This window comes from Pelodiscus sinensis, chromosome 4 (assembly GCF_052426305.1).
Source record: "Pelodiscus sinensis isolate ZL-2025 chromosome 4, ASM5242630v1, whole genome shotgun sequence".
In the NCBI taxonomy this organism is placed as follows: Eukaryota; Metazoa; Chordata; order Testudines; family Trionychidae; genus Pelodiscus; species Pelodiscus sinensis.
The window spans coordinates 105680463-105703014 of NC_143055.1; the positions used below are offsets into that span (position 1 = coordinate 105680463).

At 39.8% G+C, this 22552-nt stretch overlaps 1 long non-coding RNA gene across 1 annotated transcript in view; it reads right to left on the reverse strand.

Moving 5' to 3' along the window:
* Positions 1–18424: 18424 nt before the first annotated feature.
* LOC112545153 (uncharacterized) overlaps positions 18425–22552 on the reverse strand; it is a 57739-nt gene continuing 53611 nt past the window's right edge. The window contains exons 4-5 of the long non-coding RNA XR_012904083.2: positions 19134–19269; positions 18425–18972 (exon numbers count right to left, since the gene is read on the reverse strand). This is a non-coding gene — a long non-coding RNA (uncharacterized LOC112545153). The remainder of the gene's footprint in view (positions 18973–19133; positions 19270–22552) is intronic.

The window sequence follows — 22552 nt, forward strand, 5'->3', positions numbered from 1 at the left end:
CAACAAACTTGTCCTGGCCAACACTGTCCCTCCTGACCTCAGCTGACAAGATACCTTTCAGAATCTGCTCATTAATATACAGGATGTCACATCTACCTTTATTTAAATATTAGTGTAAGCCTCTGAGCCATTATCTCAGCTGTTGAATGGTTAAGATACTTAGACCTGCACATTTGACTTAACTGTCTAGGTAGAGGTATCGTATAAGCCCCCCCCCTTACTGGCTCTACTTTGGCTATATATGAATATAGGGTTCACAAATGTTAACACGCACTAGATTCATGTGTCAAAAAGGATGATGAGGTATTAAGGAAAGGAAATACACATAGGAGAAGCACAACGAAAACTGCTATCATGATATGCTGTATGACAAGGACCCCTGAAAAAAAAAAAAAACCTCATTGTGACCCACATGAAACTGGAATGACAAAATATGAACGATGAATATACAGTCTTCAGGCTCTCTGTACAAAGGCATATATCGATGATAGACAGGGTGTGCTTTAGAGTAAGCCACTGTAGCTCTACTTGGGTGGCTGAAGATGTAAACCAATAGCCTCCTAATGCAAACCCTGGAATGGCTTATTGCATTAGTAGTCTATTATTGCATTTCTGTGATGGCTTAAATGCCTGTGCCAAGAGCCTTCATGTAAGGCACACTCTGCAGTGGATTATTGCTGCATTCCAAAAGCAACAAAAAGTTGGTTCTAAAAGTACTTGTAACCAGGTGAAGCTAAGTATTACTGTAAAATGTAGAAGAAAGCCTGAAACATGACCCTGGCTATTTCCAAATCAATGAAATTTGGATAAACTACTGGTTAAGATTTACTTATTCCTAGTTGCCTGAAGTCCTCAATGAATATTTTTATTTATCTCTACCTTAATATAGATAGCTTGTGTGAGTGCACTCTCTCTGACTGCCAGTAAGGACAATATTTGTTCCTTTGTATGCTATTCTATGTACAGAATTGATATAGTACTATTAAACAATAGCTGAAGAATCATTAGCCTTCATGATACATCTTAGCAAAGATCTATGATACTAATAGAATACATTTAACAATCAATGTTACATGGGACAAATAATAATTGTATCCATCCCATCTGTTTAAATTTATTATTTTCCATCTGTTGAAATGTATTGCTTTTCTGAAATCTGTCTCCATTCTTTCCTAAAATAGTGAACATTGACTCTGGGGGATAGAAAATCACTTAATTTTGTTGAATGTCATGAACAGTAGTGCTAGCCATCCAATGAAATTCATGCCATATTTAAGTGCTGGCTACCTAGTCAAGCTTCCAGAGCCTGTTGCAAACAAAAGGAACTGTCCATTCCCCTCATTTTAGTGCAGCAAAACCAGTAACTCTCCTATTACTCCAGCTCTTTAAAAGTTAAAAGCAATCTGGAGTTTCCAGACCAGATGTTAAAATGATCAGAGTGAGATCACAGAGTTTTTCCTGCCATCTTCAATTTAGGATTTTGCCCTTTTTTAATTACCTCATCCCTCTACTCATTTCTGTTACTGGATGCAGCACAATGGCAACATTAATTTCTGGCTGAGAAGGCCAAGGGTTAGAGCCTTCTCTTCTACTCTGCAGTGTTACAATATTGCCCCCAATGGGTACTCAAGTACAGTTCAGTCTTCAAGGGGCTCAAATTATTTCTACTGTATGCCAACACTGCAATTAGATACTCAAAGCTGGCATGGGCAGCAGACCTGGGAATTCAGGCCTCAAACTGCAAACTGAGTTCTGGGATTCTCCCATCTCACAGGGTCCTAGAGTTTGGGCTCTAGGCTGAGCCAGAATGTCTGTTTATACCACAGTTAAACCAGCCCAAGTCCAAGCCTCATGAACCTGAGTCAGCTGCAAGAGTAGCTGCAGGTGTGTAATTGTAGTGTAGCCATATGAATTAATAGATGTCTGTTTGCATTTTGAAGATTGCTAAATTGCCACCACACTCACCTTCCTGTCAGCTAAGTGATGGAGCTTACCCATACAGCTATGTCACATTAAACGGAGATTAACATCCTATAATCAAACCACTGAATTTTGCCATTTTGGTTTGGAATGATTGGTAAATGCTCTAAGTGGATAAATAGCTAGCTCTAAAAGATACTTTGAATATTTGAGAGAGAAAGACACGTTCAGATTTTTTCTGTGTTATAAATTTTGTATTTCTTTCAAGTTATATTCTTGTATTGTACATATCAAAACAAAAACTACACAGTGAGTATAACGTGGGCCAACCTGTAAAGTTTGAATTGAATCAAAATTCTTACATTTGGGAGTTTGGAAGTGGATGGATCTGGCTGCAGGATGGGAGAGAGGTGGCAAAGTTTTCAGATAATACAAAACTACGCCAAATAATTAAATCCAAAAGATGACTGCGAATAGTTACAAAGAGATCCCACAGAACTGTGTGACTGGGAAATAAAATGGTTTATGGAATTCAGTGCTAATAAGTGCAAAGTAGTGCACACTAGAAAATATAATCCCAACTATACATACAAAACCATGTTGTCTAAATTAGCTGTTATCTCTCAAGGAAGTGATCTTGAGGTTATTGTGGATAGTTTCCTGAAAGCATCTGTTCAGTCTGCAGAGGCAGTCACAGAAAGCTTACAATGCCTGAAACCATTAGGAAAGGTAAAGAAAAAAGACACAAAATATACTACTACTACTACTATATAAATTCATGGTACCCCCACACCTTGAATATTATGTGCAGTTTTGGTCACCCCATCTCAAAAGAGATATAGTAGAATTGGAAAGAGTACAGAGAAGAGTAACAAAATTGATTAGGGGGAAGGAACAGCTTCCCCATGAGGAGACATTAAAAAGACTGAACTGTTCAGCTGACAATTGACAAGAGAAACTATTTAGGGGTGAGGGAGTATGATATAGGTCTATAAAATCATGAATGGTGATGAGAAAGTGAAGTGTTATTTACTCCTTCCCATATCATTAGAACCAGGAGTCACCAAATGAAATTAATAGGTAGCAGGTGTAAAGGAAACACAAAGAATTACTTCTTTACACAGTCAACCTGTGGAACTCATTTCCAGAGATGATGTCCAGAGCAAAAGTGTAACTGGGTTTCAAAATATAACTTGATTATTTCACTGAGGTAGCCATTGATGAACCTATTAGCCATGACGGTCAGAGATGCAACCCCATACTCCGGGTGGCATTTTCTCTCCAATGGCCAGTAACTGGGACTGGATGATGGGATGGAATTTATTAATTGCCCTGTTCTGGAAACATTTGGCTCCAGTCATTGTTGGAAGCCAAGATACTCATTCCAACCTAGTACAGCCATTCTTATATTCTGATGGCTCATATCTGACACATTTACATAAATAAACTGGCACAAAAAACATCCAGAACCTGTTTTCAGGAGGTGTCTGGTACCATGAGCACCAGGTCCTTCATTTGGTATACCACATGCACCAAGGATCTGGTTCTGCTGTCACTGAAATCAGTGACAAAATCTTGTTGATCTCACAAGGCACAGGACAAAGTAGGTTTTTTTTCTATGCACAGAAACTACACACATTCAACTTAAATAATTTTTGAACCAGTTTTAGTTAGCCTGATGCAAAACCCTGTATAGACTTTCCCAATTTGGTCTAAGAGTGACTTATTTCAGTTTTAAATTAATAGAATCATAGAGCTGAAAGAGACCCTTAGAAGGCCATCAAGTTCAGTCCCCTGCCCAAGGCAGGGCCAATCTCAATTAAATCAACCCAGACAGGGCTTTGTCAAGCCAGGACTTAAACACCTCTAGGGATGGAGACTCCACTACTTCCCTAGGTAACCCATTCCAGTGCTTCACCACCCTCCTACTAAAATAGTATTTCCTAATATCCAATCTGGACATCTCCCACCCAGGAGCGGCCCGAGGCGGGCTGCGGCAGCTGGCTCCTCAGGCAGAATGCGCAATCGGCTCCCCCGCCTGCACGGCCATCAATGGGCCATCAATGGGGTGACATCATTGGGCGTTGTTGAAGGTGGCGCCCTAGGCGATGGCTGAGTCGGCCTATAGCCATGGGCCATCCCTACTCCCACCACAACTTGAGACCATTGTTCCTTGTTCTGCCATCCATCACTACTGTGAACAGCCTTTCTCCAGCCTCTTTGGAACCTCCATTCAGGAAGTTGAAGACTGCTATCAAATCCCCCCTCACTCTTCTCTTCTGCAGACTAAATAGACCCAACTCCTTCAGCCTCTCCTTGAAAGGTCATATGCTCCTGCCCCCTAATCATTTTGGTTGCCCTCCGCTGGACCCTCACCAATGCATCCACATCCTTCCTGTAATTGGGGGCCTAGAACTGGACACAATACTCCAGATGTGGCTTCACCAGAGCCAAGTAAAGAAGAATAATCACATCTCTGGATCTACTGGCAATGCTCCTCTTAATGCAACCTAGAATGCCATTAGCCTTCTTGGCTACAAGGGCACACTGTTGATTCATATCCAGCTTCTCATCCACTGTAACCCCCAGGTCCTTTTCTACAGAACTGCTACTTAGCCAGTTGGTCCCCAGCCTGTAACAATGCTTGGGATTCTTCCGTCCCAAGTGCAGGACTCTACACTTGCCCTTGTTGAACCTCATCAGATTTATTGTGGCCCAATCCTCCAATTTGTCTAAGTCACTCTGGACTCTATCCCTTCCCTCCAGCATGTTTACCTCTCCCCCTAGCTTAGTGTCATCTGCAAACTTGCTGACGGTGCAATCCATCCCCTCATCCATGTCATTAGTAAAGATATCGAACAAAACAGATCTCAGAACCGAACCTTGGAGCACTCCGCTAGAGACCAACCGCCATCCTGACTTTGAGCCGTCGATCACTACCCGCTGGGCCCGACCTTCCAGCCAGCTTTCTATCCATCTCACTGTCCATTTATCCAATCCACATTCCCTTAACTTGCTGGCAAGAATGTTGTGGGAGACCATATCAAAAGCCTTGCTAAAGTCAAGGTATATCACATCCACTGACTTTCCCATATCCACAGAGCCTGTTACCTCATCATAGAAGCTAATCAGATTGGTCAGGCACGACTTGCCCTTCATGACTCCATGCAGACTATTCCTGATCACCTTCCCCTCTTCCAAGTGCTTCAAAATGGAACCTGTTCCTAACTGATTTAAGTTAAAAGGTTGACTGCTACTGAGTTTCTACCCAGCTTTTTGTATCTTTTTTACCTAAATCAATGTTAATTACACTTTGAGTCAAAACTAAGCAACTTTTTTTTTAAATGGAGATTAATCCTTAATCCTTCCTCTGTCTCTATCCCAGGGGAAAAAACCCCACTGAACATGTATTTTGCCATTTTAGACTGTATAATATTTTCACGCTTTGTGGTTGTAGTCTCCACCCATTCAACATTCTTAATGGATCATTTTGAATTTGATCTCACTATAATGTGTTCCTTCAATTCACAGTACATGCAAATTCTCCCTCCCTTTATTTAAAAGATGTTATGAAACCTCACCATAGAAACAATACCCATTAAATTCTGGCATGACCAGTAAAGGGTTACAAAAAGTTCTACCCCAATAAGCATTTATGGTTTGACAAATTTATTCTTAGTGTCAATTTAATACATGTGTTTTGAACTTAAATTTGATATACACCCTGATGTTTTCTATTAGCTCATATAAACAAGTGTTTGATTTAAAACAGATTTTTCTCATTGCATGGCTGAGGCAGAAAGGAGAAATAAACATCACTCTTCACAGGAATACAAATGAGGTGGTAATAACATTAAATAAAACTAGTGAAATAAATAAAACTAGTGAAATAAGAAAAACACATACCACTAGTCTCAGGAGCTACAAATCATCACTACAATCCTGTTTTGTATACTGACCTTCTGGACAGTAAGAGTTCCTGTGAATTAGTTCCCCATTGAATTAAATCAGAATGGGGCTTACCTATTTTTTCTGAAAAAGGACAATCTGTCATCTTTAAAAACAAACGATCAGTAGATATCTACAAAATGCAAGTATGTTGGATTAAACATTGATCTCTGCTGTGTGGAAAGACACCCTTTTCCTCTCCCTCATATTTTAATCACTATTTAAAATTGCTATTCTTCTCCCCCTTTGAATCTTGTAAAATTATGAAATGGCGAGTTTGCAGACACAGCTTGGAAACTTTAAAATCTAAGATGACCCAAGTGGGAGCACTTCCTTTCACCCTGGGGGATTACTGCCATAATCAAACTTTAATGAAAAGAAAACCTCAAAGGAGCAGTGTGCGTTGCATGTCTCTTCGTGGAAATAATCCCAACTCAGCAAGGGCCAGTTCATGGCCAGGATACCTTGAGGAAAAGACAGACCAAATTTGGATGCTAGCACCCACTTTGTCTTTTGTAATTAAGTGACTAGCAAACAGAGATCTAGGGCTAATTTCAGAACAGTGCCACAGCTCATCACATTGCTAAAGTTAATGTTTGTAAGAACTCAATTTCCTGGCTGGCTTCATAAAGTGTATTTTGTACAATCCACCCCATCAGATGCCAGGAGGGAATACATGAGTTAATTTGGGTTATTCTTGCTGCAGCTGTCATGTCTGCTCATATATAAGGAAATTATTCTGCAGTGGGCCAAATACTTTACAAAAATCAGATTTTAAGTGATTAAGCAGTCTTCACATTATTTTATTTCAGACAAAGAGCATTGATCACCCTAACCTGCATGTAGTTAGAATTAATAGGAAACTCAGCTAGTGAGCAGATCATACAAGATCCTAACATCTGCATTGCCTAAGCAGAATCTGGGGCTGTCATTCAGCTTTGTTGATTCATCAGCACATGGGCTGTGCAATAAGGAACGGACATCAATCTATACATGAGAAATATCCCTAAACATAATCAGAACATTTTAAAATGACAAATACATAATGCAGGCAAGCTGGAATGAACAGTTAATTGAATTACAGAGGGCAGAATCAGAAAGACTTATTAGATCAACTAGCTCATTTTTCTGCCAATGTAGGATTATGCCTGCATTTGCCAGTGTCTCAAGAAATGAAACTGCCATTGTGTGACTCAGAAAAGGGAAGGGACTCTAAAGTGGCTTAGAAATGTATATTTATCTCTCATTGTATTTTCATTCTCCACATAGAATTTCACTAAAAGCAGAACTAAGTCAAAGAAATTCAGGGAAACCTATAAACTCTCTTACCTAACACTGCACGCCTTCCATAAGCAAAAATCCTAGTGACTACAGTAAGAGCTTCACACACATACATAAGGCTTAACAGAACTTATTCTAACTCCAAGGGGCAAAAACCCACATGCTTTTTAACTACATCCAGTTATTTGCAATGGAACTACTTTTCCAATCACAATGCATTTGGAAAGACAAAGCTTTGTTAATGTATATAAACACCTTCCCACCACCAGCAGAAAGTCTACTTACCCCAGTGTGCATTGGGACTGGCATCAATTCTTTCAATGAAGGAATCAAGCAGGGAGCCTATCAGAACTGTTTGAAACTTATTGGCTTCTGGCCTCTATCTGCTAATCTACTCATTGACACTTTGTCCCAGGGAGTCATTTCAAGAAGGTGGGAAAAGTTTTAAACAATACTCTGAGCCATATAGAAAAAGCACAGAGAGCTCACAAACTCTCTGTATGTGTTTTACAACATTCCTAGGGAGCACATGAATAGCACTTTTTCCTAATGAAAAATCCAAACAGGAGAGAAATGGTTACAGTGCAAAATGAACCTTTCCCCGCCCTCTCTTGTCTCATCTTTTCACAATTAAGATTCAATCTATTTCATTTCCTGATGCAGCAGATATGAGCTCTTGGAACCCAAATTGTGGCTCAGTCCTTCATCTGCTGCAGCCAGTGAGAGTCACTTTCCAATAGCCCTGAGCACAATACTGCAGAGGTTTCAGTTGAATTGATTAAGAACAAATATGACTCATAAAAGAGTAATTTTGCCTCAGCAAATTGACCTCAGTACATTTTAATTATCTTTTAATTAATCTGAAGTTCTGTCAGTGCAGAGCTAATCTAGTAAAATAATGCAAATTGACTCTCAGTGGGATTCCTGGGGAAAAATGTAGTTTACTGCAGAGCTCCTGGAACATGACAAATTCAGACAGCAGTCATTTGGACCTTTAAAATAATGGCTGGGATTTTGTATTTGACTATTGAGCTATTTGTCCCTGCCATCCTAAAATACAAAATAACTCTCTTAAATCCTTACATTTTTGTTTAGCCTCTGCAACCAGCACAGCTATGTGAGAGGGAGGAGAGGTTGTGTTCCATCCTGAGCTTCACCAGCAGAGTTGTTTACTGAATTCTGCTGTGTGATCAATCAATTGCACCTGAGGCAGTTGGCCTGCTATTCAGTTTTGTCTGTTGTTACAGTTGGGGCAGGCCTAGGGGGAAAGACAGGAGACTGGAGGCAAATGAGACTTTAAGTCAGCACTATCCTCCTAAATATTCTAGGGCCATACAGGGACCTGCTCAGCTATTGATATAAGATACAGCTATCTCCAAATTTGCTCAAATGTATAGCAAAAAGTTGCTCTAGTATAGTTCATTCTAACTACCCCGACTATGATTTGCTCCCTATACCAAGGCTGGGAGCAGGGTCCACATAATACCCTCATTGCTAGCCAGGAATACTCTCAGAAATCCATCTCTCCTGACTTTAATGCTGCTTTGCACAGTCAGGGTACATCTATCCTGCACGACTATTTCAAAATAAGCTATTCCGGAACAGTTTTTCTGAAATAGCTTATTTCAAAATAGCACATCTACACTGTAGGGAAGCCTCAAAATTAGTCAGAGGTGGGCTTCTCTAATGCAAATGTGCTATCTTGATTCAGAGTCCAAACAGGCATTGGGGAAGAATAACTTAGAATGGCCCTGGTGAGGGGCTATTTCGAAATAGCTGCAGTGGTGTATCTACACACGCCTTATTTTGAAATAGCTATTTCAGAATAGGTTTTATTCCTCGCACAATGAGGTGTGCAGATTTTGGAATAAGCCATCCGTTATTTTGCAATTATTTCAAAATAATGGAATGGCTGTATAGACACTCACATTGTTATTTCAAAATAATGCTAGCTCTTTCGAAATAACGATGCAGACGCACCCTCCGTGTGGTAGTAAAGGGCCTTCAGGCTACATCCATAAAAGGCAACTGAGTTCAACCAAAAGCAAACAATTCCGCTGTGTAGGAAAGATAGAAAATATGGCAAAAGACCAGCTTGGCTTAACAAGGAGATCTTGCATGATCTCAAAATAAAAAAGGAGTCATATAAAAAATGGAAACTAGGACAAATAACGAAGGATGAATATAGGCAAGCAACACGGGAATGCAGGGGCAAGATTAGAAAGGCAAAGGCACAAAATGAGATCAAACTAGCTACAGGCATAAAGGGAAACAAGAAGACCTTTTATAAATACATTAAAAGCAAGAGGAAGACCAAGGACAGGGTAGGCCCACTGCTTAGTGAGGAGGGAGAAGCAGTAACAGGAAACTTGGAAATGGCAGAGATGCTCAATGACTTCTTTGTTTCGGTCTTCACCGAGAAGTCTGGAGGTGTGCCTAACGTAGTGAATACAAGCAGAGAGAGGGTAAGTTTAGAAGATAGGATACACAAAGAACAAGTTAAAAATCACTTAGGAAAGTTAGATGTCAACAAGTCACCAGGTCCTGATGAAATGCATCCCAGGATACTCAAGGAGCTGATAGAGGAGGTATCTGAGCCTTTAGCTATGATTTTTGAAAAATCATGGCAGACAGGGGAGATTCCAGAAGACTGGAAAAGGGCAAATATTGTGCCCATCTATAAAAAGGGGAATAAGAACAACCCAGGAAACTACAGACCGGTCAGTTTAACGTCTGTCCCAGGGAAGATAATGGAGCAGGTAATTAAGGAAATCATATGCAAACACTTGGAAGGTAATAAAGTGATAGGGAATAGCCAGCATGGGTTTGTGAAGAACAAGTCATGCCAAACTAATCTGATAGCTTTCTTTGATAGGATAACGAGCCTTGTGGATAAGGGAGAAGCGGTGGATATCATATACCTAGACTTTAGTAAGGCATTTGATACGGTCTCGCATGATATTCTTATTGATAAACTAGGCAAATATAACTTAGATAGGGCCACGATAAGGTGGGTGCATAATTAGCTGGATAACCGTATTCAGAGAGTTGTTGTTAATGGTTCTAAATCCTGCTGGAAAGGGATAACAAGTGGAGTTCCTCAAGGGTCTGTTTTGGGACCCGTACTGTTCAATATCTTCATCAATGATGTAGATATTGGGATAGAGAGTACGCTTATTAAGTTTGCAGATGATACCAAACTGGGTGGGGTTGCAACTTCTTTGGAGGATAGGGACATAATTCAAAATGACCTTAGCAAGTTAGAGAAATGGTCAGAGATAAACAGGATGAGGTTTAATAAAGAGAAATGCAAAGTGCTCCATTTAGGAAGGAACAATCAGTTCCATACATACAAGATGGGAAGCGACTGTCTAGGAAGGAGCATGGCGGAAAGGGATCTAGGGGTCATAGTGGACCACAAGTTGAATATGAGTCAACAGTGTGATGCTGTTGCAAAAAAAGCAAATATGATTCTAGGTTGCATCAACAGGTGTGTTGTAAGCAAAACTCGTGAAGTCATTCTGCCGCTCTACTCTGCACTAGTTAGGCCTCAGCTGGAGTACTGTGTCCAGTTCTGGGCGCCACATTTCAAGAAAGATGTGGAGAAATTGGAAAGGGTACAGAGAAGAGCGACAAGAATGATTAAAGGTTTAGAGAACATGACCTATGAAGCCAGGCTTCATGAACTGGGCTTGTTTAGTTTGGAAAAAAGAAGATTAAGGGGGGACATGATAGCGGTTTTCAAATATCTAAAAGGGTGTCACAAGGAGGAAGGAGAAAATTTGTTCCTCTTGGTTTCAGAGGACAGGACAAGGAGTAATGGGCTTAAAGTGCAGCAAGGGAGGTTTAGATTGGACATTAGGAAAAAATTCCTAACTGTCAGGGTGGTCAAGTATTGGAATAAATTGCCAAGGGAGGTGGTGGAATCTCCCTCTCTGGAGATATTTAAGAACAGGTTAGATAGACATCTGTCAGGGATGGTGTAGACGGAGCTTGGTCCTGCCTTGAGGGCGGGGGGCTGGACTCGATGACCTCTCGAGGTCCCTTCTAGTTCTATTATTCTATGATTCTATGCCAGTGGTTTAGGGCCAGTGGGCCCCATCCATAGGATTAGCCCAATGGGGCTACGTTTACACTACGAGTTTTCTTGGCAAAAATATGCTAATTAGGGGCTCATTTGTATGAGCCACAATCTCATTTGCATATTTTCTATCGATCTGTTTTTGCACTGGAGTTTTTGTGCAAAAACAAGTAGTGTAGATGTTTTCTTTTTTCACAAAACCCCCTTTTCTCGCAAGATCAGTAGTTATTTTTGCACAAAAACCCCAGGACAAAAATGGATCGGCAGAAAATATGCAAATGAGATTGTGACTCATGCAAATGAGTCTCTCATTTGCATATTTTTGCTGAGAAAACTCATAGTGTAGATGTATCCTGGATGTTTAATTATTTCTACACAGCAAGCAAGTTATGCCCCCAAATAGCCCAGTGGTTAATAAAAAAAGGGAAAGACAACTTCAAATCACAGCTCCACATCAAGAAGAGGGAGAAACTAAACCTGGGTCTCCACCAGCCTAGGTGAATAGACTAGTGGGGTGAGGGGGGCGGGGAAGGGAGCAGGGCTAAAATATCCTCCTCCTCTGGACAGGTACCGCCATACCTAAATCCCTTGCTAATGCCAGCTCTTAGTATAGCAAAGAATCAGGCCCAATTAGGACATAACTGAAACACACTGTGGTCAAATGTGTGTAAATGAGGACATGTTCTGACCTGCCGAATCTTTATTATTTAGTGATGCTACCTGCGGAGAATCCAGGCTGCATGTCAAATTTCTAGCAGAATTCTCAGGTCTGGCAGTTAGACACATTTTTGTTACAGACAAACCTGAAACTCCTCAATGTTATTTTTGCATGTACAGTCTTCAGAGTGGAAAAATATTAAGCAAAATCATGTCGTGCAACATAGCACAAAATTATTTTCCTCATTCCCAGCACAAGTATGGCAGATGCATCAACTCAGATTATTGTTCATTTATTCTCATGGGGTGAGTTTAAAGGCACATACTTTATACATAATTTATAAATGTATTAATATAAAGATAGCAACACATGACATGAGATACAGATGCTTGTAACATGTCACTGACTGAAACAATTACTTTCCATGTTCCCCTTCAGATATGACGTTCAAATCTGGTACACGTATTATGGTCAGCTGAGGCAGTTGTACTGACTATGAAATGTCATTTAGGGAAATGAAGGTCATTTGAGCTCATCAGCTCTATTTATGAAGCTTATGTCAAGAAAATTTTCCACATACTATGTTTATTCAGTACTTGGTTAGAAAATATTGTTAATTTCAGTGTTACATACTGTTGTAGTTTTCCCCAGCCAGTTGTGTATTTCATTATACTGTGTTCCATCACACTCTTCAGTCAAAGGCCATCAAAAGAATGTTCATGGCAAAACACTGGTGTAAGAAAAGTGGCTTCATCCTATGCCTTGTGAATCTAGCACTTTCACATGTTTTCACGTTTTTGTGATACCCACATTAATATAACCTGTCCAGTACTTCTGCAGCATTTTAGATTATGGTGAAATTACTTAATTCTACTTTTACTATACACCAGATAATCTTAAAGCAGGATTGCTAGGGAGCTGGAAAACTGTAAATTTATGAATAATGGATCAGTGACTAAAAAAGGGAGCATCCCTTTACTGATCAAAATGATAAATATTTCAAAGCTACAGCTTGCCACATGCAAGTGAATGTGCCACTGCTGCTCCTGTGGATAGCCACATATGCCCAAATGGTCCATGTTGTTTCCTAGTGGCTTGTGACCAGATTGCAAATTCACCTTGTGCCCAGAATAGACTGATGGGATTGTTCCTGGCCAAACTGACAGTAGCTACTTGTCTATCCTTTCTGTGTCTGTCAGAGCTTTATTTGCACACACTACGAGCTACTGGCTTTGTACCAGGGCAACTCGTAGGCCTCCTTCTGCAGCATCAGACTATAGCTCTAGATGTTCTGCAGGATGACAGTATTTAAGACTCGTGTCTTATTTAGGATTTTCTTTACCTGGTTTTAAAATCTCTGACCTCTCTCACATTGCATCATTGTGTATTATCTGTCTCAATGGTCTTCTGAGTCCTTACTCACTGCTAGACCACACTGCTTTAATTGATTTATTTTTCTTAGGGGCTAGATGAAGTCCCTCAGAAGTCAACAGACATCCAATGTAGACATTGCCTCAGTTCTTCTCAGCTTCAGCTTGTCCACATTCCTAATAGTCTGCTCCCAGAACCTGTTTAGGAATTCTGACAGCTTGATATCATTGTCCTGGGTAGCCTCTTCCTTGATCTCCTCTTCTCTTGCATTAAGAACATGGACGTTAACTGATGACAGCTATAATCTTGATGTGTAAGAGTTCCTCTAGTTTCTGATTCATTTTTCATTGGAATGGTTCAGAGGTTGGTCTGATGCCAATAGGTTTTCATACCCAATGGTATCTGCCAAAAGATGTGGCAGAAGTTGTCAGGTGGCTGATTGGCTTATCTAGCTCAGTGTGTCAGAATCCATTCCAAACATAGCCAACAATGAGTGTCTTCAGTCTTTGGTAATGGTAGTGCTGTTTTTCCAATGCTCTCTTCAGTGGGTTTGGAACAGTGGAGAGCTCTATCTGCAGGTTTTCTCACTACTGCTAAGCTGCTGATCCATTCTATGCTAATTTCAATGGGAGTAGTAACATTTCTGTTTTGCAGATTCACCAGCTCTTTCTTCAGCTCTTTCCGCCAGAGCAAACGGCCATGGTAAATTTCAGTAGACACAAAAGCTGCAAATAGATATCTATTTCTAACTTCAGCCTGTCCTCTAGATGTCCATGTCCTTGACTTACATGTCCTTGTCCTTGCAGCCTGTTAGAATGCTGGTCAGGGCTCAAGGTGAATGTACTCCTGCCTCTCTCAAGTTAAGGACATTCTGATGTACTGGAACCAAATCTGTAGCTTGTACTTACCTGCTGTCCAGCAGTGGATGGTATTCCTGCGTGTCAATTACCATACTCCAAACTGTAACATCTCTTGTTTTGCAGAGTTTTTACTGACAGCTTGCATTTGCCCACTGGCCTCGGAATGATTTTATTGTATATCACCAGCACTTAGTCACATTATCTAGTCTAATAGTACTGCTTATCAGTGTTGCTGGGATCACACTGCAGCTGGTTCCACAATCCAGCTGGAATCAAATTGGTTGTTGATCTAATAACATAGTTGCAAATATGGCCGCTGAATGGCTGGAGCCTTGTCTTCAGTGCATGTATATCAAAAGACTTTCGATCCTCTAAAGTCACACTGCAGATATCCTCCCTTTCATTGAAAGTTTCTACATCCTCAGTCAATGCATCTGCTGCTACTTTTTTACTTCCTGGACTAGCTGAGGCATGGGGATATAAAGTGGCTCTGTTTCCCATACCATAAACAGTGCATTTTTCTTTTTTTGACTCTTATGTTGCTTTTTAGAGAACATACATTGGCTCATGCTGCCTGCATTCTTGGTCAGCCTGTCTCTGTTCTGCTTCTGGGGCCCTTTAGCTTGAGCCTGTGTACATGTTCTGCACTAGTGGCTATGACAGTTTATCTGCCTTTTCTATTTGGAGGCATTTCATGAGGGTTAGATTTCCTTCTCTCAATAAACTCTCCTATAAGTCCCACAAACTATTCTGTCTCTAATTAGGGAATCTTTAATGTTTCAGAATTAACATATGGGTACCAGAGTTTTCAGTTCCATGTAAGTATCTATTCTCTCTTCTGCTGCTTAGTTTAGGGTAACAAAAAATCCAGTATCTGTTTACAATCTCATTCTGTCTGGAGTCAGAGAACTCATCATATATTTTTATCAGCTATTCCATGTTTTTAGTATAATTCCTGGAAACAGTGTTTCATTAGTCACCTTTCCCAATAAGAGAATTAAAAGAAGCTCTTTATCTTCATTTTTTCACCATTTCCCCTCATGACCAGTTTTGTATACAGTCTCAGTTCTTGCTTTCATTGATTCCATGGTTGTAATAGATTTTTGTCTCAGACCATTTAATGTGGTCTGAGTCCTTCCTGTTCCACATTTGCTATGTTTCTAAATTTTGTTTTGCTTGCTTGTTAAACTTTTTCATCCTGTGGGGCTCCTTGGATCTCTAGCACCATGTTTTATGTACCAGGTGCCAGGTAATAACATGAAAGAACTCTGTAAAACTAACCTGTAAAACTTGCAAAATCAAGCTGGCTCTTCATTAAGAAGATGATTTAGAGAGATGCTGCAGCTGCAGCTAGCATTCTAGCCATGTGCATACAGACTGTTAGGTACTGCAAAAGGAAGTCACTACTGGTGGCAGATATACTGAGTAGGGCATACCTTCCACATTACAGCACAGATAACTCTGTAAAACAGGATGACAGCTTTAGGCAAGCCAAAGCACCAACCAAGATGGAGTCCTAAAAGCAATAAAACAGTTTATAATCCTAGCTGACCAGATCAAATGGAATAAGTGCCACAGATTGTTAATTCTACTAGAAGGGGGGTGAACTATGTGTGCAGGACAGCATTTAGATTTGTAAAGGCTGACCTCAGGAGACCGATACATGCTTCACACTAGAGAATCCAGGCGTGACAGAGATGAGGTAAGCACTGTATATACTGCCCAGGCATGAATGCCCCGTTCAGAGTGTTTATGGAACAGTGTGAGATGGACAAAAAGCATAATGAGCAACAACAGGAGGTGGCTTTACAGCCTCATGAAATCTTAAGCCGATGCTGAGGTAAGGTCAGAATAGACCAATTTGCTTTTAATGACAGAAATTCTGTGGTCACTGTAGATCATGACTCCAATTTTGGAGCACAATATTATCTGGAGGACATGTGAGCAATGAACGTGATGAGGAAAACTGAAGGCACATTTCACAAAGTATGACATATCTGAGCTATATTCAGACAATGCCACAGTACACTGTACAGAATTCAGATGATTCAGCACCAGCATTCAGAAAATGGGTATTTAAGCACAAATCAATGGGAGAGCAGTGTCAGCAGTAAAGACAGTCAAGAGACCGATGGCAAAAGCAAACTAGATAGGAAAGGATTCCTACTTGGCAGTGTTTGGCCATTATGAAATACACTCCCAGGAACTAGATTGTAGCTGAGCATAGGGACTGATGGGCTGAGAAACCAACACTGCTTCCCAAATGGAGTAGTCAGAGAAACAATGGACAACATGCAGATGGAACTAAGAATACCGAGCTAAGCAGGCAGCCTGATACAACAAAGGAGCTATGGACCTAAAGCCACTGCTCACAAGTAAGGAGATCTGAGTCAGCCATCAAATAGCCACACAAAACAACGGCAAAAGATTACAGTCTAAGCTGCAGTTGGATGTAGGTCATATGATGCATGCGGAGTTGTTGTACCATGGCTGTCCCTAGGATATTAGAGACACAAGGTAGGTGAGAGAATGTATTTTATTGGACCAACTTCTGTTGGTGAGAAAATGAAAATTTTGAGCAACACAGAGCGTAGAACTGAAGATAGCTACAGAGTGGCAACAGACAGTGGGCTATCTTAATACAGGAGGTGAAGGCCAATACCAGCCATCATATGGTCTGATGTAGAAAAGTCGGAAGAAACAAGGTATATGAGCAACATAAAAAAACAATGAGACACCACCGAAACAATAGGATGGAAACAAGTCTCCCACCAACAGTGATAAAACATGAGGCCTAACAAGCTGCAGTGAATTGGAGGTAAAGGCTATGTCCTTAGGTTCGGCTGCCTTCTAGAAAACTCTGGCCTCAGCAAGGTAAAAAATACTTGCAGAAAAGACACAGCAACTACAATTCTTCAAAGGAAAGATCAGCAATTGGCATGAAGCTTGGAGAGAGAAGCACAGATTTGATTGGAAGACAGTCCACACGGTTAGAATGCTAGCAACAGCTGAAGCATCTCTTTTAATACTTTTCTTAATAAAGAATTTAGTTTTTCAAGCATAGAGTCCTTTCATGTTGTTATTTATCACACAGTACACAAAACAGAAAGGGAAAGGCAGAAAGGGATCTAGGGGTTAGAGTGAACCACAAGCTAAATATGAATCAACATTGTGATGCTGTTGCAAAAAAAGCAAACATGGTTCTAGGATGCATTAACAGGTGTGGTGTGAGCAAGACACGAGAAGTCATTCTTCCGCTTTACTCTGCGCTGATTAGGCCTCAGTTGGAGTATTGTGTCCATTTCTGGGCACCACATTTCAAGCAAGATGTGGAGAAATTGGAGATGGTCCAGAGAAGAGCAACAAGAATGATTAAAGGTCTAGAGAACATAACCTATGAAGGAAGACTGAAAGAATTGGGCTTGTTTAGTTTGGAAAAGAGAAGACTGAGAGGGTTTTTTAGGTATCTAAAAGGGTGTCACAAGGAGGAGGGAGAAAACTTGTTCTTGGTCTCTGAGGATAGAACAAGAAGCAATGGGCTTAAACTGCAGCAAGGGAGGTTTAGGTTGGACATTAAAAAAGTTCCTAACTGTCAGGGTGGTTAAACACTGGAATAAATTACCTATGGAAGTTGTGGAATCTCCATCTCTGGAGATATTTAAGAGTAGATTAGATAAATATCTATCAGGGATGGTCTAGACAGTACTGGGTCCTGCCATGAAAGCAGGGGACTGGACTCGATGACCTCTCAAGGTCCCTTCCAGTCCTCGTATTTTATGATTCTATGCGTCTATGAAAACAAAGAGTGGGAGAGCTGAATCCCATAGTGACTGAAGTCCTGCAATGGCCATCAGTACTTATCTTTGAATAATCAGGCTCATAAGGATGCTTTTTGACCCTTTCAGTTTTGCGTTGTAGCCACATATAAAATGGAGCAGTTCTCATGATTTGCCAAACAATGCATCGTGTGCTTTTTTTTTTCTTTCCTGAAAACAGATGGACTTGATAGTTCAGGGATATTTAGGCCTCAGTCGGAAGAGTCCTGGACTTTGGGACAGTTTAGATACAGACCTGTACTCTGTGGCTTAATTGTGAGTCGTATTGTCTGTGTTAGATCCGATTTGCACAGAAATCAAATGTTAGCATGACTATGAAATGTAGTTGGGTTCAAAATTGCATGTGTGAGAAGCCAATGCAAACACCCCACGCCTTTGGTGAAGAACATATAAAAAAAACACCGACACAAGGGAGATCCCTGTAAGAAAGAATTATCTGTCTGTCTGTCTATTTACTTAGCATATCACACAATCAAATCTAATTAGAAGACTAATTATACAAATGCTCTATTCATCTGAAAGAGCTTTTTGCAAGTTAAAAAGTCCATTTATGGGGTCACTCTTTTGGGGAGCCACAGGAAGAACGACAGTCGCAGTATCTTTCTGCTATAATATGCTTTACAGGGAGAGAAGGAACTTGAGGGAGTTGAGATTCCCTTTAGGAATTGCTGCTTTACACAAATGGCTCAAAAGAGGGCAGCACACCATTTGTCACCCTTTACAAATATTTTTTTTCTATTTGCTCTATTTTGTTGAGTTTAAGCCATGCTTGAGCTCCCCCTGCTGTTCATTTTTGTTCTCAGACATTCAAAAGGAAGAGAATGAGAGCTTTGTCCATTTACCTTTTTGCAGCCTGACAAAGAGGGGTTTAATTTTGTTTGCTTGGCACACTGTGTCCGTATTATTGCATGCAAATTCTGTGCTCTTCTTTGCAAGTTAGGACTGTTTATCAGCCTTAAGATATAGCTCTCTGTGAAGACAGCAATACATTTTCAGGCAGCAGATGCCCTCTTTGGACTGTGATAAAAAAAAACACAATAAAATGGTTGTATTAAAAGAATTATAAGAAATATCTGTAGCATCATTTGATGGTCTTTTAGATTTTTTGACAGGGATTTCACTGTCTTTTTTTATTTTAGCCATTAGTTTGAGCCACAATTGTAATGTATATAACTTACAATTTTGAAAATCTGCTCTGATTTTTGGATGCTTCCTCATCTTGAGATAAGCAGGTTTGATTTTCAGCTGTTCAGAGCACCCTCTACTCCAAGTGATTTCATAAGAGCAGGAACAGGTGCAGGCCTTACTCTGTGTCTTGAAAATAGATGCAAATGAAACTTAAGCTCTTCCAATATCTTATTCAAACTTTTGGATGCTGATCTAAGCCAAATACTCAAAACATTTGTATTTTTTGGCTAATCATAAAATTCTGGAATAAATTAAGGGCATACATTTATATGAAAAAAGCATTGTATTGTCTGTAAATATTTTTCCATGTAATGAGTCTCCAAGTCTGAGTTGCATTTACAAAAAGGCCACTCTAGATTGTTTGTATAAAATGGGTTTAAAGTGACTGTAAAGCAGTGTAAATGTAAATGAGAATCAGACCATCCTATTTTTTCCAGTTAGTGTCTCATTGAGCGGGTCAAGAACTTATTAACGTCTCCTTATTCCAGTAGATCAAAAATATCTGAAGAAAGGAGAAAAAGAGAGAATATTTTCCCCATTTTGTACATTGTGTAAAGTTTTAGCCTATTCTACCTTGTATATAATATCTTATTTTCTGTTTTCCACTGCTGTTGTTTATTTGTATTATGTCAACTGTAAAAAGTTTGTGCACAAATAGCTTTTGTTAAAGATTCTATGCAAAAATTGCCTTATATTGTTCAAGTCATGGCAGATTATGGTAACTACATAATATATTGCTTGAATTGTTTTTAAAACTTCCTTTGTCCTTTTTTTTTAAAAAAAAAATTAAGTATTCAGCATGTGTATTGTGAAAAAATGCTCCTAAATGCTGTAATAGCAGAGTGACTTCACTTTACAACTGTCTGCTAGATTTGCTGTGGATAAAAATGTGGATACTTATATGACTGTGAGTATTTTCATTCTATGTCATACCACTAAGAAAGAGGCTCAGGATCACACTGCAGCTTTTTGCTATGATTAATCCCCACCTCCCCGCCGGATTTAGCCTCGCCTTTCAGGCTGCACTTCCTGTCTGAACCTGCCTATGGGTTCCGAAGGCAGAACAAAAACAAAACAAAAATCCGGCAAAGAGCCATTTTTTTTTTTTAGAGAATGCCAAAACATTTGCTATTCAGGTTGAACTTCAAAGAATCATTAAAAAAAAAAAAGAATCAGTGCAGTGTCTTAGTCATTCTTTGGCATTGTTGTACAGTGTAGAGGTCTTTTCTAGGATCAGAGTTGAGCCATTAATAGCGGGGAACGGCATCCCTCTTCAGCAATGAGAAAGATGAAGAAGAGTTTGTATAATCAGTGCTAGAAAAACTTTACTGAAGCAATGCAAAAGGATTTTTTTTTCTTCCTTTAAAAAATAGTTGACTTCAAAATCAACATATTGGAAAGATTTTTGTTTTGCTTTGTTTTGTTTTACAATCTGCAGCCTACAATAAATTATCCCTAAATTACTTGTGAAAGGGCAACTTTTATGTCCTCCATATTGTATATTTAAAGACAGGACAAATCTTTAGTGCTACAAAATGTCATTTATGTAGGCCTCATTAAAAGTTTATGACTGCCGATAGGATTGGGATTCTTACGTGCCCAGATCTCTTTTGAACACAGCAAATTTAAAACCTAAAAAAATTAAAAATCTGGGCCTAAGTGATCAGCACAGTGAGGAAGCCTATCTAATTGGATATATTTCCTACCTGCTTTTCATTATTTAAACTTCCTGTAGCTGTGGTACATGAAGACTACCAACAAAACTGTTTATCAGCTCTAATCCTGCAACCCTTAGTTACACAAACAAGTAGTGACTTCCATGGAATTACTTATCAGTAAGGATTACTTACAAAAAAGTTTCAGGATTCAGCATAGATTTTGTAGTATTTGTTATTATTAAATCCTTATTTAACCCTACTATGGCACCAACAGCTACCTTAAGGGGACCATAGAGGAAAACAAACACTGTGAGGCTCACTTCATGGAATTTCCTGGAAAGCAACCTCCTCCTGGAGTAAATCCTCTTGGATCCTGAGGATGGTCAAGGAAAGTAATGGCTGTCCTACTATGGACTCTATTACTTCTCCCTCACCTAGCACCATGAGTCTTGTAAGAATTGTGTCCCAGTGACTGAGCCCATCATGGAGAGAACCTAGAAGCAGAGATAGTTGTCTGAAGAAGCATTGACTTTCAGTGGCACATCCACTGAGATATACCTGGACTAAGCAGGGTACTGCAGACTGGGAGAGGCTTTTGTCACTGGGAGTTTTTCCCTGAGTAAAATTCTTAGTTCACAGTGTGTGAATGATGAGTGAGTGGACTTTTATAAGATGATACTTGCTCCTTTATCAGTTAGAAAACCCAGGCATGTTTCCTTGATCCCTTTGTTTTTCATTAGAGGAAAAAAAATGCTATTCCTCCAAATCCTCTCCAAAATTATTCTAGCAGATGAAAATATTTTAAACAGAATGGTTTTAATACCAACCAGGTTCTGTACATAACATTTTGATATGCAGCTTGTGGAACTAAAAGAAGATAGGAAAGGATAAAGACAATATTAATTTACAGGAAATACCCCCTCCTCCGCCCTGCATCACTTTAAATAGCCCTTTGGTAGCCTTTTAAATCTGGTTAACAGTCTTCTTTTATCTAAGTTCCATTGATAGATACTGCAATGACATACAGAATCCTTGCACTTTAAATATCTGCAGATCATTGCATGAAACATAGCTAGACACCTCTTTGCTTCTCAGAGATTTATTGTATTGCAGATAAATGTAATCTTCCTCACTGTTTCCCACATCCTTTCCTGCAAAACTTGGGCTCACAACAAATTGAAATCCTGCTGGCTATGCCCTTTAAGAGGAGGAGTAAAGGGTTGATATTCGTAGCACTATGAAAGAAGCTATCATCTTGCCATCAAGGTGAAAGACATGCACTGGACACCTGGAGTCAGCAGGTGTTCTTGGGTGCTTGTTATTTAAATATCTCTCTTGTGTTTTCAGCATGCTGGCATTGCTGTCTTTACCAAACAAATTAAAGTATGTAGGCAAAGGAGACAACACGCAATGTTACAATGTATCACAAATCCATCTGGGCCATCAAATACTAGTATTTCCATTAAGTGCACAGATGATTCATATACATTCACGTTGTATTTTCCAAATATACGTATGGGTAACTTAGCCATGAGGGAAGTCCATACAACTATGCTTCTCATCAGAAATACTGTTTCAAGTGTTTACTCACTTGGCCACTCCAAATATCTGTGTTTTACCTTCTCTGACAGAACTGGAAGCTGGTATACACAAAGACCACACTGTGCAAACTAACTTATGTGGATACCATGCCAATATAACTCATTATATAGTTTTAGCACAACATAAGAAAGTTCTATTGAAATATGATG